Here is a 12,805-nt window from a genome sequence, read left to right as displayed (position 1 = left end):
ACTTTATCTGTAATTCATACGTGGTCAGTGTGTTCACAAAGCATAAAAATCAGGTACCATATCAGCTACCCTGTACCCTGCATCCTTTAATTCAACAGACTGTCACTTGTTATCCACCACACAAAAGAGTAGAGTATGCATACCACCTGCAGCAAATGCCATATATTGTTATCAATGATAACAGATTCCAATGAAAGAGGCAGTGGAAAACCAATCTCACCAGGCAATGTGCACAATTCCAGAATATAGTACTCATGAATCACCATGGTTTTATAGTCATACTTTTCTTAGACACTGCTTCAAAGTAGAAGCTTTAAGACAGTCTGCTGATTGGCACTGGTGCTCCAAAACAGTTAACCTTCCTATTATTAGCACAGAATTCATATGATATGCATTCGTGACATTCAGCATTAAGGTTTTAATATAGCCGATCAAGTTATTCAGTAACTGGATTTAAAACAAACTTAATGTGAAATTAATAAGAGTTAGTTATTACAGAAATTCAGTAGTTTCTATATTCAAGATGTAGTGCACACTGTATTTTTTTTAACACAGAACTTTATGAGTTGTACACCACACTTTCTTTCAGCATGCAAATGTAAACAGGGACAAAAATCAGATTTGCAATCAAGATTATAATGGTGTAGATTTCTTTCATTACTCTAAATAAGAAAGATACCATAAAATAATATACATAAAGCTGAACAATACACAGTGGTATGGAAAAAAAATTGCCCATCCAATAACAATTCTGAATAATTCAAGGCATTAAGGCTAAAAGAGGAAATAACATACTCAGTTAAAAGATAATAAGACCATATGAGATTTCAAGTTAATCATATTAATTAACTATCAGTATACCGAACATAAATGACACAAAACACCTATGAATTTCCAAAACCTAAAGACACATGAAACAATGCACTTCACAATCATGCTGCAAAAGTAAGATAATCAACTGAAAGTTGCTCTGTAATCACTTTCGGTATACATCTGCAAGGCAAAATTCAAACTTTTGCAAATGAAAGACAAAAATAAAACAGTGAGTTACCAAATAACTAACCAAATATTCACCAGTTTTCCAATTCATCGTTCTACCATAAAAGTGTAACTTAACATCACATTAAATATGATCATACCATAAGAAATTAAAACTGTTCCAGTGCCCATATTTAACACAAAACTACAGGGATCTTTGATAAAACACTGTTGCTCACTGTAATAAAGTTTATTAATACACAACACAGTATTGCCCTTCAAATTTGCCTCATAAAATAAACCTGAATTGTACAAATGTTTGTAATCTTTTATTCTGATGCTTCTGTATGTTATGTTATACATTGACCACTACAGGAAACTTGCTTTGACTGATGATGTCAACTACATAGCAACTGTCCTTGAAGTGACTGTAATCTCTAAACATTACTGTCTTCTGAACTGCTACTTAAAACTGTTCAAAAACAACAGCCTAGCTGCTTCTAGTATTTTCTCATTTGTTTTCAGAAACCCACAACAAACCAGCTGTCAACTTCCAATTTACCCACAATCTCAAGCTACAATAAGATCAATCTGTCACCACAACAATTCATTCTATACACTTGCTACTGCCACCATTTGTCTACGTTCAGTGCCAACCACCACTATTAAACAAACTCTGTTTCATTCAAAAATTTGGCTGAACACTCTGGAGGTAAAATATGTACAGGTAAGCTTGATGAAATGCCTTGTACTTGCACATTCCTCATTTATGAAACACGTATTTTCTCTCTTTCATGACAAAGTTCATATCACATGCCATCATGTAAACAAATACAATCACTGCATTTGTGAAGTTTGTACACTATTTTGCCAATCAATCACCTTTCATCAAAAAATTTAAAAAAACCTTACCAAATATTAACAGAAATCATAAAAATTCCTTTTTTCTACAGTTTTGTGCTATATGGCTATTCTCTAATGCCTCCTGTGCATTTTGTTTATCTGATCTCCACAATGCAACAGTCTATTCACATACAAAAAATATAACAAGGTAAATATCAGTGTGCTGCATATTTTATCCTTAAAATCAACTATGCCAATTGCATTAATTTACTGTAAGCTAAGCTACTGATCAACTGTCATTATGACAGTTTACAGATAAATCTTCAACTATGTATAAAAAATAAAAAAGGTCCACATGAATAGCTGCCACACAAAACATGCGACCCTTTAAGTGACAGAACAGCAGTATTTCGTGCATTAAATGTTTTTGCACAAGAACGTACGTATTAAGCAAATTTAAGAGATAACGTGTTGACGTGGTTACAAGCAGCTTTGCTAAAATATGAGACAAGTTAATGTCTTTAATTTCCTGCGAAAGGCCATTAACAATATATTACGCAAATTAAAATTTTAAAGATTTCACGGAAAATATTTATGTTTATGGTTATTTTCGTTTAATATCACTTTCAAACGATGAAATGAAACTGAACTTGTTTTTTTGAACTATTTTTCACAAAACTTGTAAGATAACAGCCATAAACCATATATTAGTAATTCGAAATTAGGAAAGAAAAATTAAAGTAAACCAACAAATAACTTATATGAATTGACTATAACATTTTTACCACAGACATAATCACCACTTCTACCGGTTTGGATACGCGTATTCACGGAGACCTACTTACCTCAAAATAAGAACAGCTCTCTACAATTTCACTGCCATTGCGCTCCCACATCGTCACCTGAAATAAGATTACATATGTTACGTTTCGTAGTCATGCAGAACAATCGCGCAGTCCATCACACACGGGAAAACAATTTAATACTTCACATCACATAACTGTTTTGCAGCCACAAGTTAATCCGTTGTCTCCTAAAATAGGGTCACAAGATGGCATTAAAACCACAAGTATTAACCACTTACACAACTAATCTGGAGTTCACTACAAATTTCAGTGCCTCTTAAAAGTACTGATGATTACATTCATGTTGAATCTCCAGTCACAAAGACAAACAATACTTTGATACACTCAAATTTCGGAAACTGACAACAAACACGAAAACGAAAACACCTGCTGTGCTTCACGATATTGCGTTGTTTTCTTATCGACATTCAGCGATTGTTCTTTCGGATACAAGTATCGATATACAATATCTTACTTTCCAAATTTCGAAGACGAGGTATACTGTTTGGTTTGTAACTGTAGTAGCAGTAGAACAACGAGCCTGGAAAACGCCTCATTTCGTAGAAAAAGCGTCTAAAAATCAGGACTGAGGATTTTAAAATGAAGAACAAATGTCACATCTATGATTCCATTAAAAAACATAGACATGCAATTGACAATCAATACACATACAATTTTTAAATATTATCGCATAATAAGAAACATTTATAGATCAATAAATAACTGTTATCACTACTACGACACAGCGATTGGTTATCTCTATACCTACACTTACAGGCTAACCTGTAGTTAAAATATGTGTATCACCATTAAATTACTGTGAATACTACTATTTCTTCGAGTTTCCTTCAAATACAATCCGCGAGTCGCTAAGGAAGGACAAAATGTCGAAAACAAACAAGCCGTAGATGATCAGGACGCTGTGTTTCTTTATGACTGGTATCAGCAATTTGCGGCCTATTGCTGTGCACTGAAGAGTGTAATATCGGAAATGAGTAACATACCAAGTAAATCCACCAATACTGAAACCAAATGGGAACAATTCGCGTTAAGTATTAAAACTTGATGTAAATTAGTTGAAGGTGAGTCAGAGTTGGACGTAATCATTTTTTAAATGACTAAAGACCTTTCATCAGGTGTAACCGTTTACCATTATTCTAATATATCCTGTGTTTTAGTACAGCCATGAAGTTCCTCCATTCACTATGAACAACGTACTGACTTTCACTTTCATATTATCATCATCTATGCCAGTCCACATCTACACTTATACTCTACAAACCACTGTGAAGTGTATGGCAGAGGGTACATCCCACTTCGCCAATTATTAGGGCTTTTCCCGTTCCATTCAAGTGAGGAGCACAGAAAGAGTGGCTGTTTAAATGCCACTGTGCTTGAAGTAATTAATGTAACCTGGTCCTCACGATCCTTATGGGAGCATTGTGGTGGGATTTGTAGTAAATTCCCAGAGCAATCATTTAGAGCCAGTTCCTTAAACATTATTAGTAGACTTTCTGGGTATACTCTTCAAGAGTCTGCCATTTCAGTCTCTTCAAAATTTCAGTGACACTCTCCCAGTCTTCAAACAAACCTGTGACCATTCGTGTACTGCCCTTCTCTGTATACGTTCGATATCCCCTGCTAGTCCTATTTGGTGTGGGTCCCACAGACTAGAGCAATATTCTAAGATGGATTGCACCAGTGATTTGTATGCAATTTTTATGTAGACTGATTGCATTTTCATAGAATTCTACCAATAACCTGAAGTCTGCCAACTGCTTTACCTGCTACTGAGCTAAGTGATCGCGCCACTTAATGTTCCTACTAAGCGTTATGTCCAAGTGCTTGAATGAGTTTATGGATTTGCATACGACCAGAATTTCTTTTGGTTTTGTGAAAGATCTTTCGATAGTAGTCTGCTACAGCAGTAATTCAAGATTCATGCATTGCTGTCGTAACTACCAAATGCGCTTCATTCGGCATCTCTCTATGTATAGTCATGTACTTTGTTTTACGCCACTTACGCAGTAGTCTCTGTTTCTTTAGAAGTTTCTTTAAAGTGACTGTGCACCATTGCCAGCCAACAAGTGATATATATATATATATATATATATATATATATATATATATATATATATATATACTAATTTGTATGCCACTAACAGCCTTAAAATATGATTACAATTCCACGCGTTTTTGAGTGAGATCCTGTGATAGGACTTTGTTACAGAAATAACCGACGAGTTTGTATATTTCTCTTCTCATAGCCAAGTGTGAATCAGGTAGAATACATTTGCCTACAGTTATACAGGGTGTCTTAAAAGAGTGATTGTGGTTTTATTGGCCCTGTAATTATTCGTTTTGTCCTAAAGTAAGGAGAGCTGATCAACAGTAACGATGTAAGATACTTTATCCCCCTCCCTTTTTCTTTAGAGTAAGACAGTGAGCGACCAGCTGTCCAATGCTGCCCAGGGTAGATCATAACTGTACCGTTCCTGCTTTAGAGTGCCGTTACCAGTCGAGCCCAGAATATCTGCGAAAGTGGGGTAACATGCGGCTATTGCTGACCAAAGAGTCTGCTTGCAGAATCTGGGGCCGCCGGGAATAGACGGGAATTTGGAGAGCATCTTCCATCCTGCTCAAGTGAACATACCATCAGAAGGTCTTGACGCTGTAGATGAAATACAATAGTGGGAGGTGGATGCTGAGGCTGGTGAAAAAGTAGTTAGTAGAGTCTCTTACGCTTCTGTCTATCGGACGTAAGTCTGTGCTGGGTGAATGAGTGAGGCGCCCAGCATGTACTGGTTGGAATGTTTAATTTTCGAGCCTGTTCGAATAACAAAACTTGGTGGGGATTGATCTTTGGAAGTCGGTGAGTTGTATGTTGCAGGTATTGCTAATGGCACAGTATCATTGATGGCCTGATATGGTGAAGCTGCAGTGGTGTTCTTCTCTGAGGATTGTTTGTTTTGGAAAAGCTGCATATGTCGTCTCTGGACACTCCTCCTCTGTGACATAAGCAGGCTTAACTCTCTCAACAGGCACTGTTGTGGCCTTGGCATCTTGCAGTATTATGATGGGATGCAAGCTGTGTTGTAATGCTGGATATGATCCTATGTATGGAGGACACAACGGTGGTTTGACCGCATCAAATCATAACCACATGTGCAAATAGTTGTGAAGGTCATTATAAAAAAAATGTTCAGTTGGTGCCATGACAGGCTGGTGCTGCTGGAATGAGCCACTGCATTGCGTGCTGCCGTGTCCATGCAAACTCTTGCAGTGTGGACCAGGGAAGTTGTAACCTCATGGCTCTATGTGACGTCTGCTGGAACATGAATTTGCTCTCTGTAAACAAGTTGGCTCGGGGCCACATCAATGTATGTTTTAATAGCAGTTCTCAGTCTGAGTAGTACGACAAGCAGTGCATCACTCCATGTACTATTATGGTACATGAGCGCTGCTTTGAGTGTTCTATGTGACCATTCCACATTCTGTTACTTGCAGGGTTGCACCTCTAGTCTTGAGGCGTGAGGTTACACATAATTTTTGGGTTCCATAAAAAGTGAGCAATCAAATTGACGATTACAGTCCGCAGTCATTGTAGCTGGAACTCCAAATTTGCCAATCCACATGTGAACAAACTCTTCAGCCACGGTTTCTACCAAAATATCGGTAATAATGGCGTAAGAGAGTGGTCCAACAATGTCGAGGTGCCCACATGTAAATCTTGTTGCTGGGGTGACTATATGTCCAATAGGTGTGAATATGTACTGACCGACTTTGTTTTGCTTGCAGTGTAAACAAGCTCTTGCCAGCTTGCGGCACTGTTTAATTGCTCCTGGCCATGAAAACATAGAGTCATCATACTTGAAGAAGCATGAACGTCAGGGTGACAAAGATCATGAACAATGTGATATATTTTCTCATAGTGAGTTGAGCGAATGTATGGGTGTGGTTGGTCTTGTGATCTGCAGCATAATAAGGTGACTTGCAGTGCCTGAACAAAGATTTCCTTAAATCTGTAATTGGAATTACCACTGTTCAACAGCATTTGTAGTTCTGGATCCATGCACTGAGTGTCAGCGATGTCTGGACATGACACTCCGCTGATTGCACGCATATCAGCGAGAGGCAATATGTGACAACGTTGTTTTTACCATTTTATATGGCGAATGTCTGTAGTAAACTGTCCTATATACTCTAAACGTCTTATATGGCGAGACGGGCTTTGCTTACTAATTTTCTAAAAATCCATGTTGAGATATCAGTGACCCATGAAGACGGCGAATGTCCATGCTTCAAGTTCACTGCAGAAGTGTTTCACTACTTCGTACATTGCCAGTAACTATCAGTCCATTGCCGACCGAAGGGTTTCAGCCTTTGTACCTTTATGAGAAAACAATGCTCATAGCTGCAAAGGTCCCAATCCACTGATGGCCATTTAGTTAGGGAATAAGGACTATTGTTAAAGTTAACACTGCAGAGTGACTTCGATAAAAGAGCAAGTAGCCACTGCCAACGCATCCCTAAGTCTGTTGAAGGCTTCTGACTTTGTTTGTGCCCATGGTGACAATCGTTTGCTGGTGGTGTAGCGACGGCATTGAGAAGGATTTGGATTTGTGAAAAATTTGGTAAATGTCGTTGGTAAAAGTTTACCACGCTTACGAAACGTCTTAGCTTTTGTAAGTTTTTGGCTGAAGCATATTCAAAACTGTCTAAACACGGTCTGGGAGTGGTTTGACACACTGTACTGACACTTCATATCCTAAAAATTTAGTAGATGGTTTCCCTAATGTACCCTTGTGTTTGTGTTAAGGAAGACACAGCATTGCTGGAGATACTGAAATACCATCTGCAAATGCTCCTTGTGGTCTTGCTCATCACATGAAGAAACCAGGATGTCGTCTATATACGTGAAACAAAAATTCAGACCTCTCAGAACTTCACATATAAAGTGCTGCCACGTCTGGGCTGCCTTGCACATCCAAAATGCATAAAGTGGAATTTAAATTACCGGATATAGGTAATGAGCGCCGGCTTAGAAATGTCAATGGGGGCGATTGGAAATAGGATATAAGCCTTGTCACACATAAAGAATATTAGGAATGGCATAATGATTTGCGACAGTCGTAGCATTCAGAGCCCTAACATGGCCTCAAGGTCGATAGGCAACGTCTTTTTTACTCATCAAATGAAGCGGTGCAGCTCAGTGGCTCTCCCATCTCTATATAACACCTGTGTCCAATCACGTGCTGCTTCGCTGCAGTATAACGTTCTGGTGCTAAGCAGCAGACACGGCCAGAAACAGGCTGTTCAGGAATTATCCGAATGTAGTGCACTGTTGAATGCTGCGCTTCCTTTCAGGGTATATCTGGTGTGATTGAGTCTTGGAAGCTCCGTAGGAGTTGTTGAAATGTACCGTTGTCCTAACTAGCAGCGGTGGTTATATTTGTTGCAGAGGTTCACCGTTGTAAAGCCATCCTGATTAGCTGACGAATATGTACTTCCACAAGAAGCTGGAAATTGTTTAAAAACTCCACTCCTAAGATAGGGTGATAGATGTGGGGACTGTAAAAGCCCATTGCCATATATTTGTGTGATAAGGTTCACTGAAGATGGGAATGATTGTATCATTCACAGCTTCTAGTGTGCATCTCTGCTGATAATGTGTAGGCCTAGTGCACGGTGAGGTCACAGTGCTAATGTCTGAACCATTGCCAATAATTGTTCAGTGCTGTTCACTGTCTCTTTAATAAAGACACACTTTATTGTGGCACTTGATACTTGTGGATATGCACGTCATGAGGAGGCGGAATTGTGTCATACACTTGTTTTCATTTAGTGTATGCAGGGCAACTGAACTTTCGTTTGCATCCGAAAACATTTCTATCATTCGCTTTTGGTGTTTGGGTAACAGGACAGTTGTTTGCACTTCGACGTGATACCAGCACCACGTGGAACTGTGACTTTTGTCACCCTTCATATTCTGTTATTGTTGTGCAGGCTGAAAACCATTTGTGAGACGGTAGACAGTGATATCCTCTTCTAAAATACCGAAATCAGTCTGAACTTCCAGCGTGTTGCTTTCTATAACATCACCATGCAAAGAGCATCCGGAATTGAGCCTTTTTACCGCAACTATTGCGGTAGGGGAAAAAATGGAAAACTGCGTCCGCTTTCTCTGATAAAATCGATAACGGTCAACTGTCACATAACGTCAAACCGATACGCGTCGTTGATGGAAAGTGGGTGAGTCAATTCGTGCGTAACGCGCCTCCTGGAAAAAGATTCTGAACCACCATATTATGCAGGTGCCACAATAGTTCTGAGGAGTTTCTAATTCGGATGGTGTCCTCAAGTACGATGTGTTGCATACGTTGTTCTTTCAGCACTGATACGCACTTTATTACTGTGCCTTTAAAGCTTTGCTATGACTGCTCGGTCACTGGCAGCGATATCAGGCCCTCCAGCTCTTTAACTAGTTCCTAATCATGTTGGCGACCATAAAGTTCAGTTCGTCTTTTTAGTAGTGCATACCATATTGCTGAAAGATGCATTCTACTAATGGGAAATGTAACACGATGTATCAGGAGCAAAATTATTAGGTGAAAGAGCTGAGAATGAAACTTCATTTACTGTAAAAGTGCTTTGTCATGGACTGTGTTCAGTGACGAACGAAAAAGCAACTGGAGTCGACGATGTGTGTATGGAACAAATAAAACAGCTTGGCCTAAGAGCCAAACAATGTAATTTACAACTCTTTAATCACTGTTTAAAAATGCACAAAATTTCAAAGATGTCGAGGATATTAAAGATAGTAGTGCTACTGAGACTTGGTAAAGATGCAGCCCAACAGAAGAACTACCCCACCATCGCCCCTCCCAAATAGCGCTCCTATGCAATCTGTATGTCACGTGTGAACAAATAATTTAAAATCATATAGAAAATATCTCAGACCAAAAACTCACTCTCAATAGGACGGATTCAGACATCGAAATCGTGTATCAATCAAATCCTGTCCCTTTCAGATCGCATAGAAAAAGAGCTCGAAAACAAACAAACAGCAGGTGCAACTCTGGCAGATTTAAGTTCTGCATATGACACTGTCAAACACAGAATGCTCATAAGAAAACTGTACAACACAATAAAAGCCTATCAATCCATAAAAATACTAAATCTCTGTTATAAAACAGACAGATGTATGTAACGCTGGAGGGCAGGAAAAGTAGATGGAGCCAACAAAAGAATACCCACAATCAGGACAGTGCTCCGGTCTTCCTTTTTTTTATTCTGTACACAGATGGTCAACCAACATGTGATAGTAGTGCCAATTTCTTGTTTGCTGTTGATCTGGCTATTACTGTGCAAAGAAAGAGATTTGAAAAAGTAAAGATGAAACTGGAAAATGCATAAAAGTTAATGTCTAAGTATTATCTAGAGAACTTCCTCAAACCAAACCCCTCAAAGACAAGTTAGCTCTTTCCACCTTTGCTCAAAATGGGGAAACAGAAAGCTAAGCATCACCTGGAGTGGCAGAAATCTGAAAATACAGAAAAATTTACATACCTGGCTGTCATGCTGAACACATCACTGACACACAGATATTATTGGGAGAAGACCAGCCATAAGGTTGCTGCCAGGAATAGTAAATGGTTGCTAGGGAATAGTAAATGGAGAACCAAATCCAGTGTACTAAGAACAAATGCCCAATCACTTTGCTTTTCCATAGCACAATATGTGTACCATGTATGGTCCAGAACTGAACATGCCAAAAAGTTCAATTCGAACCTAAATGACAGATGCATGTTAACAAAAGGATTCATGAGGCACTTGGGAAACTGTATAAAGCCGCCAGACTCTCAGATTCTGAATTCCAAGGAATTGCACATGAGTGTACAGAAAAATTTAAACAGATCCTTGATCAGCCCTATGTGGTGCTTCATGTGGACCTGGCAGACCTAAAGCTCATGACATATTCCTTAGTAATGAACGATATGAATCACTGAAGGACTGCCCTGCCTCACAAGATATGCCCAGTGGCAATAAATCAAGCTGGAAGACTTGGACAACGCTTACCCATATTAGAAATGATGTCGTGCCAGTCAAAAAAACCTACTTAAATGAAGTTTCAAAGATGTAGCAGATAACAAATGCAATGATAGTGAAGTCCAGGATGTGGAACATCTTCTACTGTGTTCCAACTGCCTCACAATAAACTGAGAGTTGACAAGAAAGAAGCACTTGGTATGGCCAGATATTGGCTAAAAAATTTTAAAAGAAATTTTGCAGGCATTAAAAAGTAAAGTAAGTATTCATCTATGGTACAATGTACATTCTATGGATGTAGTCAGCAGTTGTTACAAAAGTCCCTATTAAATAATACACATAATTTCACACTTTTTTAATAGTTATGATAATTAGCCCTAGGGCATTTCTAGCTACATATTATATTGTTACATACACTCCTGGAAATTGAAATAAGAACACCGTGAATTCATTGTTCCAGGAAGGGGAAACTTTATTGACACATTCCTGGGGTCAGATACATCACATGATCACACTGACAGAACCACAGGCACATAGACACAGGCAACAGAGCATGCACAATGTCGGCACTAGTACAGTGTATATCCACCTTTCGCAGCAATGCAGGCTGCTATTCTCCCATGGAGACGATTGTAGAGATGCTGGATGTAGTCCTGTGGAACGGCTTGCCATGCCATTTCCACCTGGCGCCTCAGTTGGACCAGCGTTCGAGCTGGACGTGCAGACCGCGTGAGACGACGCTTCATCCAGTCCCAAACATGCTCAATGGGGGACAGATCTGGAGATCTTGCTGACCAGGGTAGTTGACTTACACCTTCTAGAGCACGTTGGGTGGCACGGGATACATGCGGACGTGCATTGTCCTGTTGGAACAGCAAGTTCCCTTCCCGGTCTAGGAATGGTAGAACGATGGGTTCGATGACGGTTTGGATGTACCGTGCACTATTCAGTGTCCCCTCGACGAACACCAGTGGTGTACGGCCAGTGTAGGAGATCGCTCCCCACACCATGATGCCGGGTGTTGGCCCTGTGTGCCTCGGTCGTATGCAGTCCTGATTGTGGCGCTCACCTGCACGGCGCCAAACACGCATACGACCATCATTGGCACCAAGGCAGAAGCGACTCTCATCGCTGAAGACGACACGTCTCCATTCGTCCCTCCATTCACGCCTGTCGCGACACCACTGGAGGCGGGCTGCACGATGTTGGGGCGTGAGCGGAAGACGGTCTAACGGTGTGCGGGACCGTAGCCCAGCTTCATGGAGACGGTTGCGAATGGTCCTCGCCGATACCCCAGGAGCAACAGTGTCCCTAATTTGCTGGGAAGTGGCGGTGAGGTTCCCTACGGCACTGCGTAGGATCCTACGGTCTTGGCGTGCATCCGTGCGTCGCTGCGGTCTGGTCCCAGGTCGACGGGCACGTGCACCTTCCGCCGACCACTGGCGACAACATCGATGTACTGTGGAGACCTGACGCCCCACGTGTTGAGCAATTCGGCGGTACGTCCACCCGGCCTCCCGCATGCCCACTATACGCCCTCGCTCAAAGTCCGTCAACTGCACATACGGTTCACGTCCACGCTGTCGCAGCATGCTACCAGTGTTAAAGACTGCTCGGGACCTAACCGGAGCCACTGGAACAGTTGTCTCCAGATACACAGTCTACAGACGACTGAACAGACATGGTTTATTCGCCCGGAGCCCTGCAAGGTGCATTCCACTGAACCCTAGTCACAGAAGGGCCCGTAATGCCTAGTGTCAACAACACAGTATGTGGTCATTGGAACAATGGCCCCGGGTTATGTTCACGGACAAGTCCAGGTATAGTCTGAACAGTGATTCACACCAGGTTTTCATCTGGCGTGAACCAGGAACCAGATACAAACCCCTGAATGTCCTTGAAAGGGACCTGTATGGAGGTCATGGTTTGATGGTGTGGGATGGGATTATGACTGGTGCACATACATCCCTGCATGTCTTTGACAGAGGAACTGTAACAGGTCTGGTGTATTGGGACGTCATTTTGCACCAGTATGTCCGCCTTTTCAGGGGTGCGGTGGGTCCCACCTTCCTCATGATGGATGATAACAC

At 40.7% G+C, this 12,805-nt stretch overlaps 1 protein-coding gene across 2 annotated transcripts in view; it reads right to left on the bottom strand.

The window, feature by feature from the left end:
* The window catches only part of LOC124595297 (zinc finger protein 853-like), a 39,828-nt gene extending 36,758 nt beyond the window's left edge, over positions 1 to 3,070 (bottom strand). The window contains exons 1-3 of one of the 2 annotated variants that reach the window (XM_047133984.1): positions 2,964 to 3,048; positions 2,823 to 2,854; positions 2,667 to 2,723 (exon numbers count right to left, since the gene is read on the bottom strand). The gene's annotated coding sequence lies outside the window, so the exon portion shown is untranslated. Of the gene's footprint in view, positions 1 to 2,666; positions 2,724 to 2,822; positions 2,855 to 2,905 lie in introns of both variants that reach the window. The other variant, XM_047133983.1, reaches the window with a different exon arrangement.
* Positions 3,071 to 12,805: the final 9,735 nt, after the last annotated feature.

The sequence above is a fragment of the Schistocerca americana genome, chromosome 2 (genome assembly GCF_021461395.2).
Source record: "Schistocerca americana isolate TAMUIC-IGC-003095 chromosome 2, iqSchAmer2.1, whole genome shotgun sequence".
In the NCBI taxonomy this organism is placed as follows: Eukaryota; Metazoa; Arthropoda; class Insecta; order Orthoptera; family Acrididae; genus Schistocerca; species Schistocerca americana.
This window is presented reverse-complemented; position numbering and strand designations above follow the sequence as displayed.